The following is a 19,334-nucleotide window of genomic DNA, read 5'->3' as shown; positions in this document are numbered from 1 at the left end:
ACATTATTTCAGTTTTGAATGCAGTTCTTTTTGTACATAATTCTACATTTGTAAGTTCAACTTTCATGATAAAGCGATTGCACTACAGTACTTGTATTAGTGAACTGAAAAATACGATTTCTTTTGTTTTTTGCAGTGCAAATATCTCTAATCAAAACTAAATATAGAGTGAGCACTGTACACTGCAAGATGTTTTTTGAATAAAGGGAACAGCTAATTAAATTTAATTGGGTTAGCCTAGGTGGATTGCTAATTAATCTAGGCCTGTGTGTTTCTGATGCACAAAGTGAAGGATATGTTTGGGACTGAGAACACTAGCTAATTCTCCAAGTTAAGATTTTTGAACAAGAGAATGCACAGAAGCACAAGGTTTAGAATAGCTGAAGGTAACACACTGTTTTAAAGCTGTTGATGGTTGATGAAATGCAAAGCAGTTTGCTGGAAGATTTGGGTCAGGCTAAGAACTGGGGAAATAATGGAAGCAATGACTTTTTGGTGTACATTTTGTGAACTCACTCTTGAATTTGCCTATTTTCATGCCCTTTGTTCTTCCCTTTCCCACAAATGTTCATCAGAACTGGCTTTTGCTCACATGAATGTTTGATGAATCAAGCTGGATATTTTGTAGAATAAGGCTATTGGAGAAGGGCTTCATGACTTCCTGGTTTCATTCTCACCTAAAATATCAGGAAAACATACTTTCTCAATGCATTATGATTTTTCTAGTGCTAGTTGAAACTGGGTAGTGCAGAAGAGTATTAAAAGTTAAAAACAAAGCAAAACCAGCCAACCAAAACCAAAAAGAATGCCCAAGGTTTCCTTTTTTAATCTTAAAAAAGATGTTTAGTTCAATTCCTGCCCACTTTATTTCAGAATCATTCAGATGAGTTTTATAAAAGGAAGGGAATACATTGCTAAATTGCTTTGAGGAACAGCTGAACATGGATAAACTATAGATTCCTAAATATACCATAAATATATATGACATGTTGAGAAATGTTTTAATGAACTAAAAAAGGTCTACCAGTGAGTGGGTCAAAGGGAAACATACAGCAGCGTAGTCCACTTTGAAATGATAGTGGGATTCTTTTCTTTTTAGATATACAAAAAACAGTTCAGATGAACATTTGTGGGAAAAGGAAGAAGAATTCAATCCACTGTGTTGCATGTCTTTGTTTTAAACTCCATGCCAGTGTTGCATTGTTCATAATATACACCCTGAATTCCAGGTTTGGCATCTGGCATTATGTGAGGTATAATTGGATTTAGTATAAACAATTAAAATTGAAATTTTTGCTTCTGAAGCACTTCAGTGCAGCTTTTGCATGGAAGGTAGTGTTGAGCAGTTTGTTTGTACCTGGAAAATCTGGCATGACAGGGCTTCATAATAGAGCCAATTATCATGTGTGCTGTTACACATAGCCTTCCAGACCCCAATTTAAACAGAAACTAGTGACAATTCCGTCTGAGAAAATCTCCATAAAGCTTAGAAGCCATATGTGAAGACCTTCATGCTTACCGAGGATAAGACAAGAAATAGGGACTTCTTGTTAAATAAACATATGCTTTGAGGCTGTAGAGATTAACTTTCAAACTAAAGATAATAGCACATATTAACGCCACCTTCCAAAACTGCTTTCCATCTGTCATTAATATTTAGCAGCATTTGTTAAATCTGTTGTATTTTATTTTTTTAAAGAAGAAAAAATTACCTACCAGAAGGCTGTTTTGAAATGAATGCATTCTATTTTCAGTACAATAGAGCAGAATATATTTGGTCTCTCTCTCTGCATGAAATAATAGTTTTCTACAGCACTGGTGCACATAAGCTTCTTGATAAACTTTCTTTTTCATGGTCCATCCTATATATGTACAGCTTCATGACTAAAGCATATTTCTGAACATATTAATCAAGTATCACACCTTGTTTTCATATCTTTTTAAAAACATATGAACAAAAAAATTACCCAGTGTTTTTTCTCTGACAACTCATGTAATTAAAATGTTCAAAATACTAGAGAGTTCATACTCAGAGCTTCCCTGGGAACTTCTCAGCCCACTACCTAGCACATCCTGTTAGATAACACAATTATTACAAAAGCAATGTCCTTCCCCATCAAGTTATCTTGATTTCAGCACAGAAATCCAAACACTGCTTTATATATCAAATCTTGCTTTTCATATATTCGTAATAAGTTATCCTACAAAAGCTTATTCTTTAAGGATTATGATAAACAGGACTGTGACAGAGTGCAGAGAAACAGCAGCTGATCACTGTAAATCCATTTAGTTTCCATGTAGAAAAGCCTTATTGAGGGAAGCTGGGGCTAATTACTAGATCAGTCTGAGGAGGGGGAGAGTTAAGGAGGTAGTAAATCCATTAACTGGAAGAGTACAAATGTGCACAGGAAGAAAATGCAAGGGTAGAGAAAGAATGTGAGCATGAGAGGCTAGCAAGGCCAGGATAAAGGGAGATTGCTGCATGGAGAGATCTGTTCCCTCTCTTCTTTCTGGTAAAGTGGGATGATGTTGGTTTCTCACTGTAGAATTGCTATACAGGAGTGCAAAGGGTGATGGCTGAGATAACATACATAAACTACACACTGGTGTTTACAAAGCAGATATTAGAGTCACTTGTATGAGAAAACAGGAATGCAGTGCTGCATCCTCATTTTAGCCATTTCTCAAAATTTAGACTAATTGACTCAGCTTTCTTTCCATGTGTGTGTATATATATTGATTCAGACCTCCTCTCTCAAAATATATCCATGCACGCTAATAATAATTCTTCTCCTCACTTTCATAGAACCTTCCACCAAAGAGTCTCAAAATGTTTTGTTTTTTTTTTATCATGAGGGGCCTTGATTCCTTAACACTTATTCTCAGTGCATAGCTAATGAAGCCAGTGGGACCAGTGAGAATAAATGCATCTCAATTTATTAGTTGCAGAATTGGGTTTCAGGCCTGAATCTGGGAAAGCATTTTCATGGGGGAAAATATGCCTGGTCAAAAATTTTTGGTCAGTAATGTTGGTTTTCTGTAGAAGATTTCAAACCATATTGAAAATTTTCATTTTGATTTAAAATGTCATTTTATTTGGGATTCTGGAAATTGAAAAACTGGTTGTTCGGCTTATTTTTTTTTAAGTTGGGAAACAGTTTTTTAGAAAGCTTAGACTTTAATGTTTCTGTTGGAAAATTGAAAATCTAATGGAAAGTAACATTTTCCCATGACCAATATCAATTTCATGTAAATGTATACACCTAGGAAAAAAAGAAAGCAGGCCATACTTATTGGATGGGGAATCTTACTCTGGGAATCAGAGAATCTGAATAAGATTTGGGGTTGGTGGTGGATAATTGACTAAACATGAGCATAATTTATATAAAATTAAGACATTATAAAAATTAATAATGCAAAAATCGTGGTTCCCTTTTGCAAAAAAAAAGTGTATGAAGCAAAACAAAAACAAAACAGAAAAGAACCTTAATTTTTAAAAAAAATCCTAAAATTTAATATTTATAAAAATTTAAAAAGCTAGATAGTTTTGCTAACTAAGTCCTGGGAGAAATGCCTCCTGGCACACCGTGGGAGCCGGTGGACATTTCAACAAGTTACTGGCTAGCAGCCCTGAAGGCATCTATAAAACTGAAGTACCCGAAGTGGCCCCCGAAAGTTCTAGCCATCACAAAAAAACCCGCCAAAAATAAAAACCATGAATTAAAATTAAAACAAAAATCCTAGTTACAACCCTCAATCCCCCACTCCAAAGGCAGTATAAGTATCCAAAGCAAAAGCTGGACTAAAATAATAATCTCTTAGGACAAGGCGTTTTAGTGAAACAGGCAAGTCCCAATCACACTGCGCTATGGCTAGGCCTTAAAAGTGACGGCAAAGCTTGTAGTGGATTTTTAACCCCTTAATCGGGTAACCCCACTGATCGCCCCTGTTGTAACAAAATATTGAAAAGTAATGGGCTCTAGGAGGGGCCAAGTATTTTTTTTATTTTTAAATTTGCCAATATTTTTTGGTGTCCCTTTACATCGAGACAGCTACTTCTCAGACACTTCTGATCCCAAATGTGCCACTTGGGTATGCCACCCCCATGTGCCACCCCAGTCACCACTCCTCCTTTTTGATGCTCCATTTACTTACTTATATTGTTCTTCTTGTTCCTCTTCCAAAGCCTCCCTTCCTCTTTCCCTTTTCAATTCCTAAGCTATCAAAAGCTTTCAAAATGGCCACCCGTGTACTTCCTCTGGGAGTGCTACAGTTCACATTCAACATGGATATATATTTGCATGCGTAGTAATGAAACTTTGTTTTCTGCAAAAATATTGTGTAAATATTGTAAAACTAATGTAGTTGCAATGAAAATTAACTTGTTCAAATGTTCAATAAAAGCGCCCCTGAAAACTGGCAAAGAATGGGGGAATAGATTATTTTAAAGAATGAATTTGTCAGACTTGTCATATATTTACATTTTTCTTAGCAAGATCATTCAATCTTTCCTGCTTTTATGGGGGAATAACAATGTCTTCTCTGTCATTAGATTGTAATTCTGATATCTAAATGCAACTTCCCTTCCTCAGCTGCCCTTAGGAATATCTATAATGTATCTATATATATCTATATTTGCGCAACATGAATCGCTCTAAACTAGCAATGAAATGATGACAAGATGAATCAGAATATTGGCTCGTGGTCTGGTCAGTTTTTTTTATGTATTTCTCATAGAATAAGTTTCTGTTTTACATTTTACCCATTTCTGTAGTAACTGGGCACTACCTGGCAGCAGTAATTGAATAATTGGCTACGACATGCTTTCACTAATGCCCCATTTTGAACAGGAATTGAAAAAACTGAGTTGAATATTAGAGGAAAGTGGTATGAATGAGAAGAATTTGTCACAATAAATTAGGACTCTGAGAAATGCCAGCCACAAGATATAATCAATAAAACCTCTGGCTCATCCATATTCAAAGAAGAAAAGTTATGAATCATCTATAATAAGACATCAGCCAAACAACATGGGATGTGAAATGCTGACATCATTAGGAAAGACTGGAAATGAGGCATGAATGTGAATGTCATCTGTGAGGAGATGTTAAATGAATGCAATTAAATAATCTATTTTTCTTCTACCCAAGCTGACTGGGGCTTCTCCAATGTGGTGGTGGCTGGGGGGACAGTTGTTTTGTTTCTGTGGATTCTTAACACCAAAACATATATGGGAATAAGGAGAATAGAGAGACCATGAGAGGAGCACTTCAGACAATCCCACCCCAAACTATAATAGGAAAGGACAGCTGAAACAAAGCAACACACTTCAAGATGAAAGCACCATGTTACTCATTGTATGTGACTTGTCTTCAATAATATAACATCAGTTATGTCCATTCATTTATACCCTATACAGAGTTTCTGCTCCTGTGTGGCTAATATATTTGATCTAAACAAAGTTGATTTTTTTATTTATCTTTATCATTTTATTTATTTTTAAAATAAATTAATTTTATTTTCCTATTTTATTCCCATTTAAAAGAACGGCTTCTCTTTAACTTCTTTGTAAATTGTAAGAACTCTCCTTATTGGTGTCTTGCCATGTGATCAATTCAAACACCCGTCGCACAAGCAGTTTTGACAGACAGAAACTATAAAAAAGCAACAGCTAAACAAATGCTGAAGTGAAATAACCACCACTTGAAAGAATCCAAAAGATCCTGCATGTGCACTTCTCCTAATGCAAGGACTCAATTTTCTCTTCAACCATTGATTTTGTTTTACTACACTACAGCTGAAATTCAGTGTTTTATGTTCCAGGTATAGGTGTGTACATTTCTACTTGAAGGCGTGAGCAAAGCTGCCTAAATCCTGATGCTGCTCTACAGCTTATGAGCTGCTCAGTGACTTCAGTCAATCTGAACCCCCGGCCGAATTCTTGAATTAGGTTTTCCCCCACTTATCTCCCCAGCAGAGCCCAATCACATAGGCATTTGTTGAGCATGCCTGCAGGATTGGGCCCTGCATAAAAGGGAGAAGGTATGTACATTTCTAGAATATCCTGGTGGAGGGTTGCTTAGCTAGGATTTGAACCTGATATGTCTACATCCTTTCTCTGCCTCGGTTGGTGCAGGGACTTTAAGCTAGGTCTGCTATAGCCCAGGTGAAAGCCAACTAAAGGGTATTCTGGGGTGACCCTCTTCTGTTGGTGCTGGGACTTGAACCTTACCCTCTCACATCCAGCTGAGTGCCCTAACCACTGGGCTTCTGCGTAGTCTGCAACACACATGCACACGTATACCAGCCACCATGATCCAACAATCCCTGACCATCTCACCCTCAGTTGCCATTTGACTGGGGTCTGAAACAGTAGGTATACTCTGAGCATATTTACCAGATTACGCTTTGCAGGCAAGATAGATGGGGGAATACCTCCTATGAGAATCCTGACAGAGTTTAGGTGTGAGCAGGGCTCGAGCAACTTGTTAGCTGTGTTTCCCTCCCAATAGGACTCAGGCAGCTTTTATGCATGCCTACTGGTGGTAACCAAGGGAATGTTAGGTGCTAACAAGTTTACGAAGCAACTGAGCAGTGTTCTGTGAACACCAGTGGTGCCTAAATTCGGACTTAAGCATGTAAAGAGGCAGTAAGGTGCCTAAGTTCCCCTTGTAAAGCTATCCATGTATAAATCTAGCACCGTCAGTTTTGAAAAATGAGACTTTGTCTCCTAAATCAGTTAGGCAATGCAATGCTGAGCAGAGCAATGCCTAAATATCTGTAAAAATCTTCATATTTTACTAATCTGTTCATCTTGTAAATGTAAGCAGAGTCAGGATGAGCTCTACTGTGACATCTGGTGGTGGAAAAGAACTTCAGGGGCTGATCTCATTTGCATAGGCAACCCACCACACCTAGATGGTCACTTTGGCTGCTGTAGGAGCCCCAGTTTCTCTGTTATTGGGGCAGGAAGAATGAACTGTTATTATCCTGATTATGTGAGTCAAGGACAGTGGAATTGTGCTTGGCCTTTTGTTATGATGGAGGGACTCGCCATCAACTAAGCACCAGTTGCTAGGCAAGGGTCATGGGTTCCAAAACCTAGTGAATTGAGAGAGGCTGGGGGACAGATATTAGTATGTGGTGGTATGGGTCCCCCAGTGAGGGTCTGAAATCATCAATTGCACCTTCTCTCTCTACTGTAGAATATCAGAGCAAATTTTAATTCTATTAGGAGTCTAGCTGCAGGCTGCTGAGCTGAATTCACTTTGGGCTAATGGTGCACCAGCACTGAGGCTTCCCTACTACAAGCTGAAGAAATCACTAAAGAACTAAAATTACTAAGTGCTGAAGTCACTGAGCGCTGTGTAAAGTGGCGGGAGGGCTGAAGATAATTTGTGGGATGGCTGGAGCGGCTTAAAGGATGGCTCGTAGAACGGAGCAGTTCTGGCAGAGCGGAGCGGAGCCCCACGGAGAGATGGGGCAGTTGGCTTCAGACCATGTAAGGTGCCCCTTAACCCCCACCCCACCCAGGCTGGAGGTAAAACTCTGCAGATAAACTTTTGAACTCTGGGGCTGCACTGACTTTTGGGTTGTTGACTTTTGGCACTTTGGGTGACTTTTGGGTTGCTGGACTCAAGAACCAAAGGGAAAGGACACGACCCAATTTGCTTGGGGTGGGTTTTTGCTCATGGTTTGTGTTATGAATCCTGTTAGTGGTGTCTCCCCAACATAATACCACATTGATTCTCTCTGTTATTAAAAGGCTTTTGCTACACCCAGACTCTGTGCTTGTGAGAGGGGAAGTATTGCCTCTTAGAGGCACCCGGGGGGTGGTATATATTTGGGTGGGGGCTTGAGCTGGTTTTGCATTGTTTTATTGGAATGGAACCCCTAGATACTGAACCCGACCCTTGTTGCTGCCAACTCTGACGGGCAGAAGAGTTACATAAGTATTTATATCTTGAATCTGGCCATTGGATTTGCAAATAGATTCATGCTATGAAAATGCTAAGAAAACCAAGGATGAACTCCTAGCCTCACTGAAGTCAATAGAAGTTTTTCTATTGATGTTAATGGAACCAGAATTTCACCCCAAATGTTTTAGGAGTAAATAGAACTGCCAAAACCAAGTTAATATTCTGAATATGATCCTTACATTGTGCCAATATGCTATATAAGCAGTAAATACACAGATATAGATTTATAGTTTTAAACAGGGGCTACAAATGTTATGAACTTAATTAATGGGGGTCTGAGAAAAACTACTTTGAAGTTCCTGTGGACCATTTCCTAATACCAACCAAATGCCTATTCTTAACAGGCCTAGAACATATGATGGCATTGAAGTCACCATCAGCTGTTCAATCAACTGGAAATTGCTCTGCACCAAAAGTCCTCAACTAGCCATTTTTGGTGTGTAAAAATGAGCTGTACGTAGGTAGCTTTGAGCCTGCACTCACCTGTAAGTCCCATGTCCTTGTCAAAAATGCTGCTCTTATCATGTGGGCCCCTCACTAAAACCCTTCAGCTCAGATATAGGATAGAAATGTAAGCAACCAGTACTGTCAAACTGCAAAATACTTCTGCCATGACTGTGCTGCAGCATAATACTTAACCTTCAGCTAACTACACACACAAATTTCTAGAGTTTATTTCATTAAAATAAATTTTCTTACTGAGATCCTCAGTTACCCTTTACTTATTTATCAGTATATCATGTCCTTCTGCCTAGCTATTCATGTACATAGTCAAATTGCCATGGGGAGAAATTAGAGCGGGGTGGAAATTTTCCACCAGAATGTTTTTCATAGAATCATAGAATATCAGGGTTGGAAGGGACCCCAGAAGGTCATCTAGTCCAACCCCCTGCTCAAAGCAGGACCAATTCCCAGTTAAATCATCCCAGCCAGGGCTTTGTCAAGCCTGACCTTAAAAACCTCTAAGGAAGGAGATTCTACCACCTCCCTAGGTAACGCATTCCAGTGTTTCACTACCCTCTTAGTGAAAAAGTTTTTCCTAATATCCAATCTAAACCTCCCCCACTGCAACTTGAGACCATTACTCCTCGTTCTGTCACCTGCTACCATTGAGAACAGTCTAGAGCCATCCTCTTTGGAACCCCCTTTCAGGTAGTTGAAAGCAGCTATCAAATCCCCCCTCATTCTTCTCTTCTGCAGGCTAAACAATCCCAGCTCCCTCAGCCTCTCCTCATAAGTCATGTGTTCCAGTCCCCTAATCATTTTTGTTGCCCTTCGCTGGACTCTCTCCAATTTATCCACATCCTTCTTGAAGTGTGGGGCCCAAAACTGGACACAGTACTCCAGATGAGGCCTCACCAATGTCGAATAGAGGGGAACGATCACGTCCCTCGATCTGCTCGCTATGCCCCTACTTATACATCCCAAAATGCCATTGGCCTTCTTGGCAACAAGGGCACACTGCTGACTCATATCCAGCTTCTTGTCCACTGTCACCCCTAGGTCCTTTTCTGCAGAACTGCTGCCTAGCCATTCAGTCCCTAGTCTGTAGCTGTGCATTGGGTTCTTCCGTCCTAAGTGCAGGACCCTGCACTTTCCATAAGAAAATGCTTATTTGTTGAAGTCAAAACTTTCTATGGGAATGTGTTGGTTTTGAGGAATCGTCTTTCAGAACATATACAGGTTTCAAAACCTACCTGGCTTCCTTCCAGCTAGCCCACCTGGCACCTCAGTATCCAGCCTGGGTGGACAGCCTGGGAAGTCAGGGATCCCAGGGCTTTCAGGGCTTCTAGGATCTCTACTGTGGAGGCCAAGAACCAAGAAGCGCTGGGAGCTACGGCCAATTAGGAGCCTCAGAGCTTGGACCCCCAGGTGGACTTTTGTTTAGAAAATTATTTTGAAACATATATTTTTTTAATTCCTGCAGAAGGGAAATTCCAACTTTCAGCCAGTTTTAAGAGAACTGCTTTCCTGATACCCAAACCTATTATTAGTAACAGCCCTGAGCATATCAGCACAGACCACTTCTCTGTAGCAACAAAGTCTTTGCCACAGTTAGAAATGGCCCCAACAAGGATGTGGAATGCCTGTAATTGGAGGCTTTTAAAAACAGATTAGACAAACAACTGTCAGGGATGGTCTGTTTACTTGGTCTGGCTTCAGTGCAGGGGGCTGGACTAGCTGACCTCTTGAAGTCCCTTCCAGCCCTATATTTCTATGATATATCAGCTATTAACTAAGGCCTTTACATCCTGGTCCCATTCTTAGGTGGGTTTTTTTTATTCCCCAAGATATATTCTGGTGAATGGAAGTTGATCTAAATAGCTGAATTAACCCAGTAGAACTAATCCCATGACAGTAGGAAGAGCCTATTCCACAAGTCCCACTAAGATTTCATTGCTAGAGATGCAGACAGCTATATTGTGACCTCATTTTACACAGGATTTGGCTTTTGTCAGGGTGCAGAAAGAGGGAAGGTGAAGTGTGTCCATATTGAAAGTCACCTAATGATACTATTTGCTAAACTGTTTTTTTAAAGTTACCTTTTTAGTTTTATTTTCTTTTACTGGGGTTAAAAAGACAATTTTTCTCTTGTTTTGAAAAGAAAAGAGAAATAAAAAATTCATCAGTAAAAGTCATTATATAACAAGAGAAAAAAATAAACCCATGTAAAAAAAGAAAAGGGGATTTTGCTTATTTTGGAAAAAACATCTAAGACAATCTTAATGAAATGTATCTTTTTCCCATGAGTATTGTGGTCTAGTTATTCTGAAAGTGTTGCTTATGGCATCTGTTATAAAAAGGTCCCCATAGTGGTATCCTAAACATCAACATGAATTTTCCTAACAAAATTAATTAAGCTATTATTTGCCCATATGTAGCTATTTACTATATTTGCAATAAAGTGCACGTTTATCAATATATACTCATTTGCAATAATGCTGGAAGGGTGACTTAAAAATGTAAGCATCAGGTTTGAAATATCTAGACTTCTAGAGCCACGGGTTCAGGTTCAGACAGGACTGATTCAATCTATCATTCAGGTATGAACAAATTTAGTTCCCTGCAACTTATTCTGTCAGTGTGTTTGTCTAGGTAGAGGAGACGTTGAAAACAAAGGCCCTGTTTGCAGTGTACTATTTTATGACCAATTTTAATGCAAAAACAAGTTTGTTCTGGTATCCATGGTCAATATTTTCCTACTCCACAATGTGTATTTAAGCTGCTGACTGACCTGTCACAATAGATATACTGTATTTCAGAAGTTATATATAAATATAGTAAGGTGTGTTAGGATTCTTTAGATGAAAAAGTGCTATAGAAATGTACAATAAAGGCCTGATTTCAAAGCTTATTCAAGTCAATAGGAGTCTTTCCATTAAATTAATTGGACTTCGGTTCATATCCTAATTGTATTTGCTATAAGTGTTCACCACTGACATTGTTCCTCTCTCCTTCTAACATGATCATGGAGCTATTCTGAAGCACAGGTTGGAGACCATGGAGACCATTGGTCTTGGAGACCATGACTAGTTCAAATGGAGAGTGTGCTAGGCCATATAATGTCTTACTGTATCATTTAAAAAAATATAGGTAAGTTGTATTTAACCTTACCAATCTCATCTGCAAGACTATTTCACTGTTCCTCCTTTCCCAAACTGCCTGTCTGTTATTATTCATTACTGTTATCATGGCTGGACACTGTTATTACACACCCAACAATTAAAAGGAATAAATAATTGGAATAGGGGGTGGGGGAATATAATGTGCATGGTGCAACCAAGCTTTTGCAACAAGAAAAAAGCTCAACACTTTCAACATTACTTGGAACCATCTAGCTGTGCAGTGGTTAACGTGCTTAACCATGTGATCTAACTATCATTACTCTTGTCCTCCCTTCCTTTTCACTGCTATTGGTATACACATTGGTCGCATCATTGTTACATAAAATTGATATTTATTTGGGGTGTGACTGTGTCTTTGTGACTCTAGGCATCCTGTGTTCACACCCTACCCACAACTGCAATGGTATTTGAACAAAAATATGCCTTATGAGGTATCATTTAAAAACTAACAACACACTGGTCAGTCATATCATTGTAAAATGTATGTGATAATGCTGTGTGGGGAATTATAGATATTCACTGATATTATGCTTTGAGGTCCATGATAAAAAAAGTGTTTAAACCAGACATGTCAGGGGGAGTAGATAAACACCTCGGATGTAGCCAGATTTAATGGGCTACTCATTTGTATCCAAGGCTGCAGGAAGAGAATGCTTACATTGTAAAACTGCAGCAGAAAGCACCATATTGGAACATACATCAGGGGACATAGGGTTGCCAACTTTCTACTCACACAAAACTGAACACCCTTATTCTGCCCCCTACCCTGCCCCTCCTCCGCTGGCCCACCCAGGCCCTGCCCCTTCTTCGATGCCCTGCCCCCACTTATTCCATTCTCCCTCTCTCTGTCATTCACTCTCCCTGCCCTCACTCACTCACTCATTTTCACCACGCTGGCTAAGGGGGCTGGGGTGCGGGTGGGGGTGAGGGCTCCAGCTGGGGGTGTGGGCCAGAAATGAGGAGTTCAGAGTACGGGGGCTCCAGGCTAAGGCAGTGGATTGGGATGCGAAGGGTGAGGGCTCCACCTGGGGGTGTGGGCTCTGGGGTGGAGCCAGAGATGAGGGGATTGGGGTGCAGGAGGGTGCTCCAGGCTGGAGAGTGGAGCTGAGGGGTTCAGAGTATGGGAGGGGGATCAGGGCTGGGGCAGGGAGTTGGGGTGGGGGCGGGGCTTAGAGGTGCAGACTCCAGGCAGTGCTTACCTCAAGCATCTCCCGGAAGCAGCGGCATGTCCCCCCTCAGGCTTCTATGTGGCTGCCTTGTCCTTTGGCACTGCCCCCGCAGGTGTATTGGCCATGGTTCCCATGATCCCACCCTGTAGGAGACAGGAGACTGAATCCCTTAAAATAAAGGCAGACTTTGAGATCTAAGGAGCCACAGAAAAACTTTGGATTCTCCATCACCTGAGGAGACAAGGAAAACAAACACCTTGGACTTTGGGGGATCCTACCTAAGAGTTAGCCAGATATTGTTGAGAAAGGAAGATTAGTGAGGAAACTACCTTGAACAAAGACTGTAGCTTGTTAAGTTAGGTTGTAGTCATTAGAAAGCTTTTTTTTACTGTTGTGTGTTTGTAAACATTTCTAACTTTATTCCTTCTAAGTTGATATCACTTAACCTATGTCCTTTTGTTAATAAACTTGTTTTATTTTTACTATAAACAAACTCAGTGCTGTGTTTGAAGGGAAGGGTGTGTTTACTCCAGTTAAGTTGATAAGCTTTAATGTCCAGACTCTTTAAAAGAGCTGTGAACATGATAGCGTCTGTGAATATACCGTGGAAGGAGACTATGCATTGCAAAGATACATTTCTGAGGAGCTTGCAGGCTGGAGGTCATTGATTGTTACCTGCAAGGTTTAGGCTGGGAGAGCCTTGAGATGTTTGCTGCTGAAGATCACAGAATGGTGTGGCAAGGAGCTGACACATATCCAACCTCCAGCAAAGCTCATTCTTGGTGAGGCAGAGAGGTAACACAGTGGCTCACAGCTTTGAGTGTCCCAGCTGCATGTTACAATCTTCTAGGGTGTTTGTATGGCACCTAACCCACCCAAACTTGTGTGCTCCAGTAAAAACAATAACCATAAATAATGGATGATGTAGTCAAGATTATCTACCATTTTTGATTTGTGGTACATACACGGGGAAATAGTTTGCTTAAATTGCAGGATTTTACCAATTTATAGGGTGCAGTTTTAATTTCACAGTCCTAATGAAATAATAATATTTGAAACCACATGCATTTGTAGATAACCAAGTAGTAACCATGTGCAATAGATAGAAGTATATGAAACCATTCTGATCACACCCTTCAATCACATTTTCATGTATTCACATTACCTGCCAGTACTTTTTGTAGCTTAGGCGATTGGTTGCTCTGTGGGAGACTCTTCTGTTCAAAGATTTTTCTCAGTTGGGTGGAAGACACATCTCAGATTATGAAAACTCATTTCCCCACACTCATAATTTTTCTGCCTAGACAACAAAACTAAACTCCTGCAGCTGACAGGGCTCTATGCTGAGGATACCATGGCAACTTCTTTTGTATTTACACTACCACCTTTGATCAAATAAAAAAGTCCTGAGTTATTAGATGCATGTGGGCATCACCACACATTTTCAGGTAAGATTCCTTAAGAAAATGCATAATAATAGAAATCCATAAAAGAAAGAGCATTACACTACTGATGCTGAATAGGAAAGAATTGCTTGGCTAGCAGTCCAAATACAGGAATGAGCATTTTTACAATATCTTCTATGAACCTCATCAATTTACACTGAGTGCTGTTGGCAAAACTGCAACTACAGCAAAGACAAGAAAGAAGCCAACATGTTAAGGAAAAATGCATTTCAGAACTTACTGTCAGCTTCCCAGCTAGATCTCAGATTCTTTTGTAGAGATAGTCCACTTGGTTAAGATTGCTCCCCTATTAGGAAATATATTTGAATTAAATTGCTGAATCATTGCCCCAAAGGATACCCGTTATAGTTATTTTTTCATATGAAAAAAGTGTTGGGATATTATATTTACTGTTAAATTTAAGTAGACAGCACACTGTTGTCATTTGGGTAAGGTCTCTTTTGGCAAGAGAATGCGGAATGTGTAATAATTCAGTATCTGAGTATCTGACTGCAAACTTTTTCAAAGTATCTATAGACACATTTATAAACATGACATACATTCTGTTTTACAACAGGGAAAAATATAATTATATAAACTGAAAGTATACTGCTATTAGAAATTTATTCCACTCTTCAAACCTTCATAAAGCTCATTAACACTAAAGGGATTTGCAAACACACATTGAGAGGAGAATACAATTTTTATTTTGCAGTGCTTTTGAGACAATTCCTTTGACACAAAATACAATGCAGACGACTTAAAATTTTAAGACTTATGTTCAGGTGATTATCCATTATGATCCCTGAGATCCCAGTGTGTTGCTGTGGCTAAGAGGGCTAATGCAGTCCAGGGATATGTAAATAGGTATTATTAAGAAGGTACAGGAAGATATAATTACTTCTGAATACTGTACAGGTGAGACTATTACTGGAATATTGTGTCCAGTTTTGGTGTCCATCCTTCAAATAATATGTGTATAGGGGCGGTGGGGGGGAGTGGACGGAAAGAGTTCAGAAAAGAGCTACAAGAATAATTCATTAAGAGGTCACTAGATAACAATCTCTAAGGCTACATCTATACTAAATTCCACTTTCTGCGGCACATGGGCTATGTGTAGCTACACATTGCAGTGAAAGCAGGAAGTGTCCACACTGCAGTGTGTAGCTACATGTGCCAGTGAAGGCTCTGGCCAGGGCTGTGACTAGGTGGGGCAAGCAGGGCAGCTGCCCAGGGTGCACAGACGGGAGGCCAGGCGGCTTAAGCCAGCCCCGTGTGATGGGTAGGGTTGCCAACTAACTAATCACAGAAAACCAAACATCCTTGCCCTGCCACGTGCCCCACCCCTTCCCTGAGGCTCCACCCCTGCCCTGCCAATTCTTCAAGTCCCTGCTCTGCTCAATCCATTCCCCGCCCCCATCCCCGGTGCTTGCTCTCTCCCACCCTCACTCACTTTCACCTGGCTTGGGCAGGGGGTTGGAGTGCAGGAGAGGGTGTGTGGTGCAAGCTCTGGGAAGGATTTTGGGTACAGGAGGGGACTCTGAACTGTGTTAGGGGGTTGAAGTGAAGGAGGGGGTGAATGGTTTTGGGAGGGAGTTTGAGTGCTGTCAGGGGCTCAGGGCTGGGGCATAAGATTGGGGTACAGGAGGTAGTGTGGTCTCTGTGAGGGAATTTGGGTGCAGGAGGGGGCTCAGGGATGAGGCAAGAGGTTGGGGTGCGGGACGTGGTGAGGGGTGTGGGCTCCGGCTGGGCGGCACTTACTTCGGGGGGCTTCTGGTCAGTGGTGCAGTGGGGCTAAGGCAGGCTCCCTGCCTGTCCTAGCCCTGCGCTACTCCTGGAAACGGCTAGCATGTCCCTGCGTCCCTAGGGGTGGGCGAGGGTTCCTGCGTGCTGCCCCCGCACAGAGTGCTGACTCCACAGCTCCAGCTGGTCAGGAACTGTGGCCAATGGGATCTGTGGGGGTGGTGCTGGTAGGCAGGGACTGAGCTTGTGGGTGCAGGCAGTGTGTGAGCATCCTGCTCCACCCCAGGGGCTGCAGGGACGTGCTGGCTGCTTCCTTGAGCGGTGTGCGGCCAGGGCAGGCAGGGAGTCTGCCTTAGCCCCACTGTGCTGCTGGACTTTTAGCGCCTAAAATCTCCTGGTTTGGCTTTCATAGCCTCCAGAAGATAAGGCCTGATTCCAGGAGGCTTCCAGTGAAACCAGGAGGGTTGGCAACCCTAGTGATGGGACTCAGTGGAAACTCAGAGAGGGAGCACCATCTCCATACCCTGACTCACCTAAGTTGGCCACCTAGCCTGTCTGGGTTGGGGAGGTGCATCGCCTCTGAGAGGGCTAAATATGCTTGCTCACCCCAGGCACCAAAATGCCTAATTAAGGCTCTGGCTCTGGCAGTGGCAGGCAGTGTGGGAATGTTTCAGCAACTCCCTGCCCTAGCCTGATACTCAGACCCCTCCTCTTACATAATCATGTTCCTTGATATTTTTCTTCCTATGATTAATATTTCTTTCTTCCTTCCTCCATTTATAGCTCCATGTCTGTTCCTCTCTTCTTCCATTCTCTCCCTTCCTTTTTGTCACATAATTCATCTTATCTGGAGGGCATCATATCATTCTCTTCCCTGCCTGGACTGGTGCTAAGAGAAGAAGCTGCAGGAATAGCTCTTTTTCTAATTAAAAAGATGTGTCAAACAGGAGACTCCTGGCTAGGACATATCTTTTTTTGTCAGGTATGACTGATGGCCTTCCTGAGAGCCCTAGAAATTTCCCATCTAGTCTCCAGCTCCTTCTGTTGTTTTTTCCACATCACAGTCTCCTTCTTGATAAGTCATGGGGAGATCCTGCATTTCTGACTCATGGCATCACTACTCACCCCAAACTCATGCAGATAACAATCTTATACCTCGTGTCACAATCAGTTTCAATGCATTTTATATATATGTATCATAGATTCATAGCTTTTAAGGTCAGAAAGGACCATCATGATCATCTAGTTTGACTTTCTGTGCAACACAAGCCATAGAATGTCATCCAGTAATTCCTGCAGCAAGACCATACCTTGTTGTTGTGCTAGACCATGTCTTGCAGAAAGATGTAGCCTTTCTGACTTCAAGGAAAGACTCCAGCAGCTTCTTGCTGCTGGTGGACAGATGCTCTGGTGGGAGGGGTTGGGGAGGAGGGAAGAAGTGTAGCAGCAGGGAAAGGCTCTATCAGCAGGGAGCTGCCAGTCTTTCCCTGCTGCCTGTGTCTTTACCTGTAGTGGGGAAAGATTTATTTCAGGATACAGTTTCCATCAAATATGGGCTGTAATTGTTTCATGATGCCCCATAGGAGTTCTGGTGTGGGGTGGTAGGTGACAGCTAGAGGTGTGCAGTCAGTGGCTGGTTGGTTTGTTTTCTGTATTGAAGCAGGTTTTCCTGAGATATTGGGATGTCCCTTTCCATGATGCAATCTACTACTCTGGTGAAGTTTCCTTGCTTAGGGAAGGCAGCTTTAAGTATGTTTATAAGTGTATTTTGGACTTTGTCTTTCAGAGCAAATTCTGTGGTATCTGAGTGCCTGGCTGTACATAACTGATTGTTGATGGGTCTACGGTGGTTGCTAGATCTGTGGCGGTAAGCATGGTGATCTATCGATTTCTTCTGTATAGTTTGTTTGTATAGTTGTTTGTAGCATTCCATTGTTGAAGCTAATTGTGGTGTCCAGGACATTGATGCTGGTGTAGAAGCGTTCTAGAGAGGGTTTGATGAATGTGAATTATATTTTTAAAAACTCACCATTTCATGAATCTGTTATAAACTATGGGCTGGATTCTCCACAAAGAAACTTAGGCGAAGTGAAGCTGAGCATCACCACTAACTTTTAGGTTCTGAGAAAAATCACCGATTCACAGAGCCTGAGTTCAGTGCCTAGGGCCCCTATACAATGAGTGGGGAAAGACAAGCACCTCAGAATGGGACTCACAAAAGCCAGCATGCCAGGTTTCGTTTTGCCTAAGCTAGCCAATGGGATGTGCCAATCTAGGGTGGGTGTGCTAAGCCCTGCCCCAGAGATAGGCACCTAAGTCCAGGCTGCAGGGATGCCTCGCTGTGTTTGAGATTCTCAACTGCAAACCCTCTCTTGATGTTAGGGCCTGTGCTATTTTGGCAAGGGGCTAGGGTGGGGGGAGAGACCAGGAGAACCTCCCTCATAGCTTCTTGACCAGTGGTTACAGTACGCAGCTGGGAGACCCTCAGAGTTCAAGTCTCACCTGTTTGGATAAATAATTAAAGGGTCATTGGAGGAGGGGGATTGGATCGTAGGTCTCCCATCTCCCAGCTGAGTGCTGTAACCACCAGGTGATAGAGTTACTGTCATGTTGCATGCTCTCTCTGTCTTGTCCATTGATTATTTATTTATATACAGTGGAACATCTTCAGCAAGATGGACAGAGGGAGCCCCATATCCGGTGGTGCAAGTAAAATCAATTTATTACCGGGGGGGGGGGGGGGGTAAAAAAACTTCCCCAAGGTACAAATTAATTTTACCCTTTGTCCTTGGATTTCCACTGCCACCACCAAACTTTATTTGGGTTTACTGGGAAACGTAGTTTGGACACATCTTTCCCCCCAAAATCCTCCCAACCCTTGCACCCCACTTCCCGGGAAAGGTTTGGTAAAAATCCTCACCAATTTGCATAGGTGACCACAGACCCAAGCCCTTGGATCTGAGAACATTGAAAAAGCATTCAGTTTTCTTACAAGAAGACTTTTAATAGAAATAGAAGTAGATAGAAGTAAAGGAATCACCTCTGTAAAATCAGGATGGTAGGTACCTTACAGGGTAATTAGATTCAAAACATAGAGCATCCCTCTAGGCAAAACCTGAAGTTACAAAAAAGACACACAGACAGAAATAGTCATTCTATTCAGCCCAGTTCTTTTCTCAGCCATTTAAAGAAATCATAATCTAACACATACCTAGCTAGATTACTTACTAAAAGTTCTAAGACTCCATTCCTGTTCTATTCCCGGCAAAAGCAGCATTTAGACAGACACAGACCCTTTGTTTCTCTCCCTCCTCCCAGCTTTTGAAAGTATCTTGTCTCCTCATTGGTCATTTTGGTCAGGTGCCAGCGAGG

The 19,334-nt window shown here is 41.5% G+C and overlaps 1 long non-coding RNA gene across 1 annotated transcript in view; it reads right to left on the bottom strand.

Annotated features, from left to right (window-relative positions):
• LOC142071783 (uncharacterized) overlaps positions 1-19,334 on the bottom strand; it is a 192,488-nt gene that overhangs the window by 47,498 nt on the left and 125,656 nt on the right. Inside the window, exon 2 of the long non-coding RNA XR_012667977.1 lies at positions 12,805-12,917. This is a non-coding gene — a long non-coding RNA (uncharacterized LOC142071783). The remainder of the gene's footprint in view (positions 1-12,804; positions 12,918-19,334) is intronic.

Source organism: Caretta caretta, chromosome 4 (assembly GCF_965140235.1).
Source record: "Caretta caretta isolate rCarCar2 chromosome 4, rCarCar1.hap1, whole genome shotgun sequence".
Taxonomy (NCBI): domain Eukaryota; kingdom Metazoa; phylum Chordata; order Testudines; family Cheloniidae; genus Caretta; species Caretta caretta.
This window is presented reverse-complemented; position numbering and strand designations above follow the sequence as displayed.